The sequence below is a fragment of the Myodes glareolus genome, chromosome 20 (assembly GCF_982192425.1).
Source record: "Myodes glareolus chromosome 20, mMyoGla1.1, whole genome shotgun sequence".
Classification (NCBI taxonomy): Eukaryota; Metazoa; Chordata; class Mammalia; order Rodentia; family Cricetidae; genus Myodes; species Myodes glareolus.
In genome coordinates, this window is record NC_142045.1 from 44689778 (window position 1) to 44702494 (window position 12717).

Below are 12717 nucleotides of genomic sequence, written 5' to 3' on the forward strand. Positions count from 1 at the left end.
GTGGGTGCAGATTGAGAGCGGGAAGTGCTGCAGTGGGTGATAACGTGGCCGTGTTGGCTACAAGATCCTCTTTTGCCTACCAGGAGACCAAACTCAGAGCATTATGCAAGCCAAGTGTTCTTCCCTGGAAATTTCCTTCCAAGCCCTGAAAGGAAAGAGTATTGAGTCTTCAGATAACTTTAAAGAAATTACTCCCTGGGTAAAGTCCCCACAGGACCATTGATGCATTTGGCTTCCTTGCTTTCTGTAAACCTTGTCCAGCAGACGTGTTAACTAGTCAGAGAGAAGCAAGGGCCTAATCAGCCCCAGATTTGGGCTGGGGATCTGGCTCAGTGGGGCGAGCGTTCACTGCACAAACAAGAGGCTCCGAGTTCGGGTCCTCAACAGCATTGTTAAAAGCTGACCCTGGTGATGACTGTGCCGTAGAATGGCAAGGGCTGGAGACTGACTGATCTTACAGCAATGTGCATCTAGCCAGACTCTGCTTCCTTGAACTTCAAACTAACACAGGAAACTGCTCATTTAGAGAAAAAAAAAAGTTTTCATTGTGACAGGGTTTTTAGAAAATGGGGAAATTGCATTTTAAGCACAGTATAAATAAATCATAATTGATTATGTTTCCAGATGCATCAAATAGGCTGGGCCTCACAATTAGGGAGCTCATTAAATTGGAAATTCAATTTTGCTTTCCCCCTTAGGCTGGTTCACTGTTTCTCAGCTCTACCTGAGACATGCAAGGATTTTCTTGCCGCTAGGCAGCACCTGAAGATAATATTTTAGCACATGCAAGGATAATTGTATAGCTGTGAAGGAATGCGCAGAATGGCTTTCTGTGAAAGAGATGGCTATCTGCTTGAAAAATTGGATCATTCCCCTTGATTTTGATGTATTTCTACTATACACAGGTGATACAGCTCTTACCAGAATATAGGGTGCCCAACCATGAGATTTGGAGGAGTGGGGGAGGGGCGGCCAAGTGTGCATGTGGAGGCCCAGAGCAGGGTCAGGTTGCTACAGGCTCATCAGGTAGCATACTCCCTACCCCCCAACACCAAAGGCAGCCTGCAGACAAATTTCTACGGTGAGGCCATGCCTGGCTGGTAGTGTGAAGGTGGGTTTTAGTTCTCCATCACTTAGAGAAAACGTATCTTCTGAGCCGAGAAGGCAGCAAGCTTCGTTAGGTACAGTGTCTTCAAGCACCCCACAGTTGGTGCCTTCTTGATATTGTTAGGACACAAACAGCGCCGACCACAGAATAAGTCATCTGAATATTTCACTCAGAAAAAGAGATTTTATTGTTCGGGTGAAAGCATCCCTCCGACCCTTGGCATCCTCATACCTAAAGAGTCTGGGATGTTTGGGTAGAAACCTCACTCCAGCCCCTGGCATCCATATATTCAAAGAGTCTGGAAAGTTCAGATGGGAGTCCTACGACAAGCCCCCTCCCCTTGGAGTTGCCTCAGTCCAGACTCTACTCCCAAGAAAGCCCTCCAGATAGTGACTCCTCCCAGAGATGCTCAATACCCACGGGGTATTTAAACTGCCCCTCAGAGAACAAACACATGGTTTTCTGCTCTTCCTTTCTCATCTGCTCTCTGGGGGGCTGGAAAGTCATACGGGGGCGTTTGTATCCATTTAAACCTGGGAAATTTCTAATTTGGTTTGATTTGGTCTGATTTGGATTATTGCATCAGCGGAGAGGTTTATTGGGGTGCAGAAATTTTTTTATTTATGTTTCTTTGGGGGGGGAACAGGGTCTCACCAGAAGTCCACTGTGCAGTTAACTGAGCCTAGCCTCGAACTGCTGATCCTTCTGTCCCTATCTCTCCTGAGTGCTGGGATTGCACCACCAGCCTGGCTTGAGAGTAACACTTTGAATGCCAGGCAAGGATGGAAGGAACTGACCTCTTCAGGGACTCAGGAGCGGGACAGTTCCCGTCTAGAGAGGAAGAGAATAGCGTCCTTGCCCCGGGGGAGCTGACTTTCTGGTTGTTACACTCTCACCATGAAACAGCTCTAAGGAAGGATTCTCATAGCAGGCACAGCAAAGTGACACCAGGGCTGGGAACTCCTACGTAAGCCTGAGGCCTTCGTCTCTCTGTTTTCAAAAATGAGAACGCTGAAATTGGTAAGAGAAATGGATGTATTTATAGTTTGGCCGAAGCAGAGAGAGAAACACTCCATTGCTCCCTCTGCCCCCACCCTTTCCTGCGGGGCACTACAATTTTACAGAAGATGGCACGAAAACCAGGAGGTGGGAAGATTTAGCTGCTGGACCGGTGTGGAGTCTCTTCCTGGGAGGCAACTTCCTCTTCTGGCGCCAGGGTTGCAGCTCCCTTCCCCCACATGGGATCAGGATAAGGGGGAGTGCGGATCAGAATTCCTTCGGGTCCATTGTTTTCCACATCCTCTTCCACATAAAGATGATCAATACAAAACAAAGTGTGTGTGTGTGTGTGTGTGTCTGTGTGTACGTGTATGTTCATGTATGTCTGTGTGTATGTGTGTATGTATATCTGTGTGTATGTATGTCTATGTGTATGTGTCTGTATGTGTCTGTATGTCTGTGTGTCTGTGTGTGTCTGTACGTATTCCTGGGTGTATGTATGTCTGTGCATGTGTGTATATGTGTATGCATGTCATGTATATATATGTGTGGCAGTGATTGAATTTCTGTGACAAGCACTCTACATTCTAGGGCATTGTTTGGACCCACGCCCCTGGTGTCCCCTTGCATGATCACTGTGGGATTGTTTGGTCCATATAGGCTGGCAGTTTTAAACACCATATTTCAGACAAACAATTATTATTATTAATTTGATAAAAAGATCTGGATATTAAAATATATTAATTTATTAGGTTACAAAAGTCACTGTTTAGACTTGGAATAAAACCTTGTAAACATTATGGACAATTTTATGAATTTATTCACTTCTCATTACTTAGTTCTGCTCTCTCAAATGCCAGAAACATTAGGAATAGGCTCTGGGCATGTTAGTAGCTAGATATCTTGAAATACTAAAGCTTTAATTATTTAGGTTCTTAAACGAAACACGGCCTTCTCCAGTTCTCTGATTGAAGATTATTTCTCCTTCCACACGTCTGCTCAGGGACTATTTTCTTTTTGTAGACAGGAACCTTCTCTTTCCTGCCTATGGTGAAGGAATATGGAAGGTAAGGTCTGCCATTGGCTTCTGTTATTTGTTACCAAGTAATAGACCAGTGCGTCCTCAGATGTTTATGGAGTTTTTGTCTTTCTCCTCGCACACACTGCACTGAACCCAGATTGGTTCCTGTCCTCTGTGAGTGATTTGTCAGACCTGGAGAGCAACTGAAAGTCACCACGGAGCCCAAACTCATCCCCCATGACCATGAATTCTACATGTGGGGCTGGATTCCTCAGCACCAGCAGGGCAGGAAGCCTAGGTGGAGGTGTACCTGAGTATTGGAGAATGTGCAGGGAGGACCACCTGTGTGGGAGAACTCCTCCGTGGTTTGAAACAGCCTCTCACTGGTCTGGCCCCAAAACCCTGACTCCAGAGATCTTCTTGCCTCAGCCTCCTAAGTAACTAGGATTATAAAAGTTCAAGCGTGAAACAGAGACCACATAAGAACCCTGCTTGCTGGCTTTTCTTACACAGCCCAGGTTTACAGATTCCGATTTGGACTATTCTTCAGCTGAGGTTGCATCTTCTCGCTGATTCTCAGTTCGTTTCCGAGTTGAGTGCTGATGCTAACACCAGAACGAGAGGCCGCTTTGCCGTCACCTTCGACTCAGTCCGTTCTCTGCTCCAGAAGTTGTACCTTGTTCTGCTTGTTCTCCTGCTAAAAGCAAACTTCACTTGCCTGTTCCATCCACACCCTGGTGTAAATTCTTTTTCTCTGGGAACCTAAGAAGAGATTTCTGACTTCAGAGCTTGGGAACCTATGGTATGTGGGAGGAGATACTGCCCCGTGACGATGTGGAATGGTATGTCAGCCTCTGATTAAACGGTCCCTTGATCTCTTCCTGACTCCAGCTCAAGGGCCGTCTGGCTGTTCTCATCTGTAGTGCCCTCTGCCCTCTCTATCCAATACTGTACTTAGTCACAGCTTCCTGCCCTGGCTCAGCAGGATGAACTGACATGGCAAGATGAGGATTGCTGTCGCTCAGTGGCCTACTACTGCGTAGGAACTACTAGGTCTCAGTCTGTCTGGGGTGCTATGGGGAAACGCTCGAGCCTGTGCGACTTATAAAGAACATCTCTGAAGGCTGAAGTCCAGCCTCAGAGGTGTTCAGTACAGGGTGGGGGCTTGGTCCCCCGGTCTTCTTGTGGTGTCAGACTCACATGCAAAGGGTGGAAAGGTGCAAGGGGTCTCACTTTGCAGAAAACCAATTGCTTGTGAAAGGGCTTTGTAAACCAACCACTTCCTACAGGCCTCACATTGGCAATGGTTTCACACTTGAATTTGGGGGAGAAATGATCATAGTCTCCTTCACAGTGCAATGGCTTCAAATGTCTTTTTTTTTTAAGTGAAAAATACATTTTAAAATGAATTATGTGCTTGAGAGTGAAGGGTGTGTGCACATTCGTGTAGGTACCCTCAGAGGCCAGAAGAGAGTGCTGGACCCTCTGGAGTTGGAGTTCTAGCTGGTTGTAAGCTGCCAGGCTTGTATGCTGGGAAGCAAACTCCAGTTCTCCGCAAGGGCGGGAGCAGCCTCTTAACTACTGCGCCACCTCTCTAACCCCGAGACGGTTTATTCTTCATGTCTGGGGGTCCTCTAGATGCCCAGGCTCAAAGGAACAGTGTTCCCCTTGAACCTTACTCATGACATATCCCTCAGAAGGCTGCCCATGTGACCGAGCCTATCACAGAATGGAAGGTTCTCTGCTGTAGGCAAGGAGCTGCCCCCCCCCCCCGATTGGTACGGTGTCACTTCTGTGACATTTTGTTAGTCAAGTGAAGGTTTAAGGGATATGTGAATGTCCTCTAGGCCTTGAAAGACATGTGAAGACAGGACCAGAAGTGTGTGGGAATTAGTGTTCCTCTTGGAAAATATGAGACAAAATAAAAGTGAAAGTATTAACATTGAAGGTTTAGTTTAGTAATTCTCAACGTGTGGGTCATGACCTCTTTGGGGGTGGGGGTTAAACAATGACCCGTTCACGGGGGTCACCTCAGACCATCCGAAAACACAGATATTCACATTATAATTCATAACAGTAGCAAAATTGCAATTATGAAGTAACAACAAAAATAATTTTATGGTTGGGGGGGTCACCATAACATGTAGAACTTTATTAAAGGGTCGCAGCATTAGGAAGGTTGAGAACCACTGGCTTAGATGGCCTGGTGACATACTATACAGGCAGCTATTTGGGGAATAAGAAGGTTTATAAATGATAGAAAGAATCCAGCATGGCGGCTCACACTTTCAATCCCAGTACTTCAGAGCTGAAGCAGGAGGATTGTGAGTTGTAGGATAGCCTGGGCTACCTAGCAAGACCTTGTCTATAGATAAACATACAAAAGAAAGGCGTTCTGGTGAACGTTTTAGCACAAAGTGAAGTTTGCCATTTAAAACCAAACGGGAAGTCACTATGTGCAGTCCAGGCCCAGCTGAGAGTGGATTAAAATATCTTTATTAAGAATCTCAGCATCCAGCGAGGTGCTTTAATGATGGGAATCAAGCCCCTGTTCTTGCTCTTTCCAGGACTACAAAAACTCAAGTGGGCTTCCTCCAGCCGCCTGATCCTTCCTGTTTACTCAAGGTAGAGACCGTCCTCCAGTGCTAGGCCAAGGAACTTCTGGAGGCATCCTGGCAATGTTTTGAAACCATTTATACTCTGAGGAATTTGCTTCCCTTTGTCTCTTCCAGGAAACAGAAGGCAAACATTCTCTCTGCACTTGTTTTCAAGAATAGACCTGAGTCCTCTTCTCCGCCTCCGTCAAGACTGTTCTCAGCAGAGTATGAATGGTCACAAGTCGTCCCCACAGACAGTCCTCCCAATGTGCAGGGCTACTTTTCACCTTGAGATGCGGAGGGAGACAAGCAGAGGGCCGATGCAGTAGAATTCCACTGGAGTCATCAAGTGTTTGTACCAGGCTTTCCTTGTGAGCAGTATTTTTTCAGTAAAGAAAATGAGACTCGACCCTCAGAGACTATATTCTGACTCCATAAGCATACGTCCCCCAGAAGTCAAGAGACGCTGTCTGCTTCTGCTGTTCTAATGCTAAAGGACCACAGGGCAGCGTAAACACAGAGGCCGGGATGGTGGGTACCATCCTAAGATGCTATTCTACCACAGCGCCACATACTCCAGCCCATGAAAAACCCAACGTTTTTCCTTAATGTAATAAAGGGGAAGTGTTGGGGTGAGTCACGAGGACCGCTGATGCTCGGCTACTGGAAGAGACGACGCTAATGCAGAAGCATGGCCTTTAGTGCGTTTTAAACAGTGTCTGCTCTTCATCCCTCTGCTGTAGAACTCCACGGGGACAGAGCATCAAGGAAGGAGTAAGACGCCAAGAAACGTGACGCTCCATCTCTCGACTTGCCAGCAGCTCCAAAGGGGAGGCGTTAGGGGTGACAGCATGCCGGGTGACATGCCTGCCTACCTGCCCTGGGGAGTGCTGTACTTTTAGATGAACGTTCAACTAGAATCAGCAGCAAATTAGAAAAGGGATCTCACCCACGGCCTCACCGTTCTGTGTCTTGACTCTCAGCTATGGTGAGCTCAAAACCCTCCGTCATACACACGGACTAAGACTTAAACCGCGTTCTCCTGTCATTGTGTGGCAGTGGCTAAGTATCGCTTCGTCAGGAAAGCAGGTTTCACTTTTTCATGATTTATAATTTTATATTGTATGAATATAAATATTTATTTTGTATGAATGTCTATGCTTGCTTGCTTGCCACGGCATGCATATGACAGTCAGAGGACAGCTGGTAGGAACCCAGTCCCTCTGTACCTCATGGGTCTCAGGGAACAAATTCGGGTCTTGACAGCGAGCACTTTTACCGTCTGGCCCGTCTTGCATGCCCTGTAGAGCGTGTTTTATGCCAAAGCAATGCAGAGCACAATGAAGAGACTGAGATGCGGTCACTGTTTGTTTAGATGACTAGAGATTTGTCTACATTTAGCAAAGAGTGGCGAAAGGAAAACATTGGAAAGTGTAAGTTGTATTTATGTGAAATAATTCTAGGATTGGGATTTTTGTTCCGAAAGCAAAAATTGCTTTGAAGGCAACAAAATGAAAAACACGGCTATTTATAAAAAGATCTGGGTTTACACGAAATGTCATCGGATGGATTTGACTCTTCAGAAGTAGGTCACTAATCCAACTTTTTAAATCAAATATTGGAAACTTTAGGAAAATAAGCATAGGGAGTTTTATAAATTTCACTACTAATTAGGAGTGGTAGGTGAAGGGAATTATGGTAAAGAAGGGCAGGCTGCCTGCTGTTTGGAATATCTGACCGAGATGTTGGGTAAGCCAGCCAGATATCAGCACCCAAAACGCGGCAGAAACTGGACCTTAGAATTACAATCACGTTGACGCAAGAGAACTGTCATTTTCCCAAGGACTGGCCATGTAATTGCTGACTTTAATATCATATACAACCTCCAAAGGGTTGCGGGGGAAGCACTTGAGTTTGTGTGTCGTTTTAAGAATTGTAGTTCCACTGGTCTCCCTCCTGATTAAACTTAAACCAGAAGACCAGAACCCTAAATTAGCATCCTCCCCCTCAAAGAAGCAGAAAGAATGAGGCAGCCAAGATAAGGTTACACTGAGGTTTTCTTTTATAAAATTCTACCAAAACCTTCATAGAGCATAGCTTGGTGTCAGCACCTATCCAGATACAAAGCGAAAACCCCGGACGCAAATTCAGCTTTTGCTCCTGCACCATGTTCTGCATTGTAGAATGTTACGTGCGTGGTAAACCTTGTAAGGGGGTTGTATTTTAGATGCTCCTCGAAAGCTCTCCGGTGTGGAAGGTTTGGTCCTCAGGGCAGCAGTGTTTAGCAGTGGGCCTGATGATGCGATCACGGAGAGTCTGACCTCTAGATGGACTCCTCCGTTGTTGAGTCACAGCTTGATGGAGTCATGGGGGGTGGGGAAGGCTTCTCCCTCCATCCCGGCTCTTGCTGCTGTCCAGGCAACATGACCTACTTTGTCATGTTACATCACCCCTCACCACAGGCCTAGAAAAGCAATTGAGTCAAATGGACCAGGATGAGACTGTTCGCAACTGTAAGTCCAAAGGAGAACCTTTCTCCTTGAAGTGACATTCTTAGGCAGTTGCAGCTATCGAAAGCGAGACAGGAAGCCATGCAAAATCCTCATAAATGCATTTGTCATGTTTAAAATAAATACATATGTGATTAGTAATTAATATTTAACCATTAAATTCTAAATAGTTAGTAATTAATCAGATAAATGCATTCTTCACTGTCTTGATGATACTGTGAGTTCCAAGTTCTCTTCTTGTAATTAACCAACATGCTGAAGTTATCTGGACCATTCCACATAAGGAACTTGATTCATGACGTTTAAATTCTGTGCTGGTTAGACTTTGCCAACACAAGCCAGTGTCATCTGGAAAGAGGTCACTCCGTTGATAAAATGCCTCCTGTAGGCAAGACTGTGGGCGTTCAGGATTAGTAATGACTGATGTGAGATGGTCCAGCTCACTGTGGGCAGTGTCACCCCTGGGCAGGTCCTGGGTTCTATAAGAAAGTCCACTGAACAAGTCATGGGGAGCAAGGCAGTCAGCTCTCCTCCGTGACCTCTGCTTCAACTCTGGCTTCCAAATTCCTGCCTTGAGTTCTGCCCTGAATTCCCTCAGGAGTTAGATATGATTAGGATGTATAAGCCAAATAAACCCTTTCCTCCCCAAGGTCATATCACAGAGAGCACAGGAAGACAGATATACCTTAACCCTTCCTTGTCTGGATCCTTTCTGACCTGTGTTTCCATTTCTTTTTCTTTTATGTCATCATATTTGGCTTTCTTATATGTCTCTATTTCTTCTTCTTTTTTTAATGTTAGTCTGTTCATTAGAGCCTTCTCTAATCACCTTCCCATATCTTTATTCATACAATCAACCCTTAAGCAGCTGCTTTAGCTGGATGGTGGAACTGTATTCTTTCTTTTGTGGCAGTTATGGCTGTGGTGTAGACACTGGGCTTGGAGTGGAGCATATCTCTGTGCTGACCGTGTGCAGGAATGCTGGGACACTTTCTTAACATGTTCTTGTAGTGGATTAAGTAAAAATACTGCAGGTTCCTAATTGGCTGCAGCAGGCAGCAGGCCATGACACCATGCCACACGTCCCAGAGCAGGGGTGGGGGGCAGTCAGCGGGCAGTGGAGCCACGTGGTGGGCAAGAGACAGAGTCATGGATAGGCACACCATGCTGAGTGAGGTTGGATATTTATTTAGTGGGTTATGGAAGGGAAGGGGAGAGGGGGTAAGTGAAGAAGGGGGAAGAGCAGAGAGTAACAGAAAGAGAGAGAGAGAGAGAGAGAGAGAAAGAGAGAGAGAGAGAGAGAGAGATGGGGAGGGGAGGAGGGGGAGAATAGAGTGAGACAGAAGCTATCTGTTCAGGGATGGAAAAGAGAAGGGACTCAGGCTGGAAGCTGGAGATCAGCTTGCCTCAGCTGATGGGAGGTGGGGAGTAGGGGGTGGGCATGGCTTGTCTCTTAAAGGGACAGGATAGATCATTACATTTCTAATCTTGACTTTGCCACTTGAAAAAAAAATAAATGGCCAAATAAAGCAGCTGCTGAAGAAGTGGGCCATTTCTTAGTGCGCAGGACTTTAGGGAAGACACACCTCTTCTGGATACTGCGTGCAAAGTTGATGCCGTTGTTAATGAGGCATTCAGCACTGCTACTCTGGTGACAGACTGGGATGTTATGACCAAGTTGAGAGGGTTCCTGTGTTACCTTTCTCACTGCTGTGACAACATACGTGACATAAGCAACATGAGTAAGCAAGGAGGGACGACTTTATTTTGGGTCACAGGATACAATACTGCATGGCAGCAGGGACCTTAGTCATATTTTGTCTGCAATTAGAAAGCAGAGATTGGACAGGCAGTGGAGCTGTCTGTCACACCTCAAGGCCCGCCCACAACGACTCACTTCCAGCAAGGCTCCACTTTCTAAAGGCTCCACGCTGATGCTTCCTAAGCTAGGGACCATGCTGTCCATCACCCCAACCTGTGGGGACAGTTTTTATTCAGAGCACAATAATTTCCATAGATACTTCAGAGACAAGTCAAAGGAACTTTGTGTGTGTGTGTGTATGTGTGTGTGTGTGTGTGTGTGTGATCCTGTTAATCTTATACATTAGGATCCAACTTCCCAAAAGATAAGCCAGGCAGTGGCTCTTACTTTACAACGTGAGACTTTTCTTATTCTCTGATAAGCCGCATCCTCAGACTTACCCTCAAGGTTTCCCAGTGATGACCGATAATTCTGTGCAGAATGAACCAGTCGGAGCTACAAAAGAGAATGGAGATTTCATGACGCTCAAGCGTGTGCTGAATCTTAAACAATACTGATCTAGGCAAAGGAAGGAGGTCCCCAGGTCTGTGCCTTCGAACAGAAAAAGAAAGACATACCAGACCCAGGAAGAGGCCAGAGAGCACCCTATCTACTATGCAATGCATTGGAATGCAAACAGCATCTCAGGCAGGTAGAGTCCGTCCATGAGTAAAGTTTTGTAGAGAAACACACTATTTATTTATTTGTTTATCATTACGTATTTTTTTTTTTTTGAGACAGAGTCTCAATATAGTCGAGGCTGGCCTCTCATTTGCTATGTAGTCAAGGATGACTTGGAACTTCTGATGCTTTGACCTCTACTCCTGGGTGTCAGGATTGCAGCTGTATACACAAGCTGTGTATTGGGGGCTGGAAAGGGAAAATCTTGGCTCTGTGTTTACTAGGATGCTTGATTTCCTCACGTTACCTTGGTACACACATGGCAAACATCACACTGTTTTCTCCAGACGTACGCACGTATGACCAGTCAATTTGAAAGGCCATTAATTTTTATAAATAATATCTTTTTTGATTTTTCGAGACAGGGTTTCTCTGTGGCTTTGGAGCCTGTCCTGGAACTAGCTCTTGTAGACCAGGCTGGCCTTGAACTCACAAAGATCCGCCTGCCTCTGCCTCCCAAGTGCTGGGATTAAAGGTGTGCACCACCACCGCCTGGCTATAAATAATATTTTAAAGAAGAGCTTGCAGTGGATGGAGAATATTCTCTCCTTTGAAATCAAATCAAGGATAACTCCAAGGTGTTGTCTGTGGAAGGCCAGGCCAATGTGCCTGCGGGCCCACAGGGCGTGAGAAGAGAGCAGCAGCTTTGCTTGCTCAAAAGGCAGGCCCAGGAATACAGGAAGCAGAAATCCATTAATCTAACGGAGCCCAGAAACATCCTCACTGAAGACTATGAAACCTGTCTTCTTAGTGGGTCTTCTGAATACCGTATATTTCATGGGTGGGCAATTTGATCTATAGTTCTTGCTCTGGTTAGCATCTTCTGTGTTCTGGACAAATCCCATCCAAAGCAGGTACCCTGGATCTTGAAGGCTGAATGTGTCTGAAGGTCACCCAGTTTCCAGGGTGAAGGAGTCAGCAGGACATTGAGGAGCCGTCGGAGTCACCTACAGTTCCCTTTATAGTTCTTAGATGCACCGGATAAAGATGAATTCTGAGCAACTAGAGTTTACTACCGACTTGATAAATGTTTGCGTCAACACCCATATTTCTCTAAGCTATGTAAATTACCTAGCTGCGCATCATACAAAACTTAAAAGTAATTCATAGAGAATTACTGAGAGGGAGGAAGGATATTACAGAGCCTCTAACTCGCTGTCTAACGAGGGTGGAAATGAAAGGAACTAGGATGGACTAGGAATTAAAAGAAATAATGCTATAACTATGAATAATTAATAAAAAGAAGAGTGGGTGGGGAAAGGAGAGAGAGAAGAAATGACACAGAGTGGGGGATTAAAAGCTATAGACACAAATAACAGAGTAAAATCATAGGGAAATAAACACAAAACAGGACAAAACCATTTTACAATGGTCATGTTTCTTTCTCCCTGAATAGATAGCGATGCAGGCTTTCTTCCTAGGCATATTCACTCAGTGATGGTGGTGGTGGTGGTTGGTGGTGACAGCGGAGGGAGCAGATGGTTCTTGGGGTTATTTTTACACAGGTCCAAACAAGTTTGACCAGGAAGTGCTGCTGTGGGCTGAGCCCTGCCTTTCCTACCAGCGCCTGCAGTCTTAGGGCTGTGCTGGGCTGATCTCCCAAGGGTGCTCTCCACATGCCTGTGGGGCCATCATGTCAGTGGGCGCCTCCAGCTGGGCGCAAGACTAGTCCGGGCCTCCTCACAGGCACTCGGCTAGTGTGGGCTAGCTGTGGAAAAAGTTCGGAGAAGCTGTGACTCCAAGGCTCTGAGAGCATTGGAAGCTGTCCGTCAGTCAGACGCAAACACTGCTTTGGAAAGCCACACACAATCCGTGTGCCCTGGCCGGGCCAGTCTCCGTCACAGCTGTCCCCACCTATGCTTGCATTCACACGTAGCTGGCCTTGCCCCTTTCCCTAGAAGCCAGGCCTAGTTTTCAGCTGTCAGTGCCCTCTACCCCCATTCAACGTGGGGCCACATGGCCACCTAACTCTGCAGTCTGTGTCCCTGTCCGAACCAGTT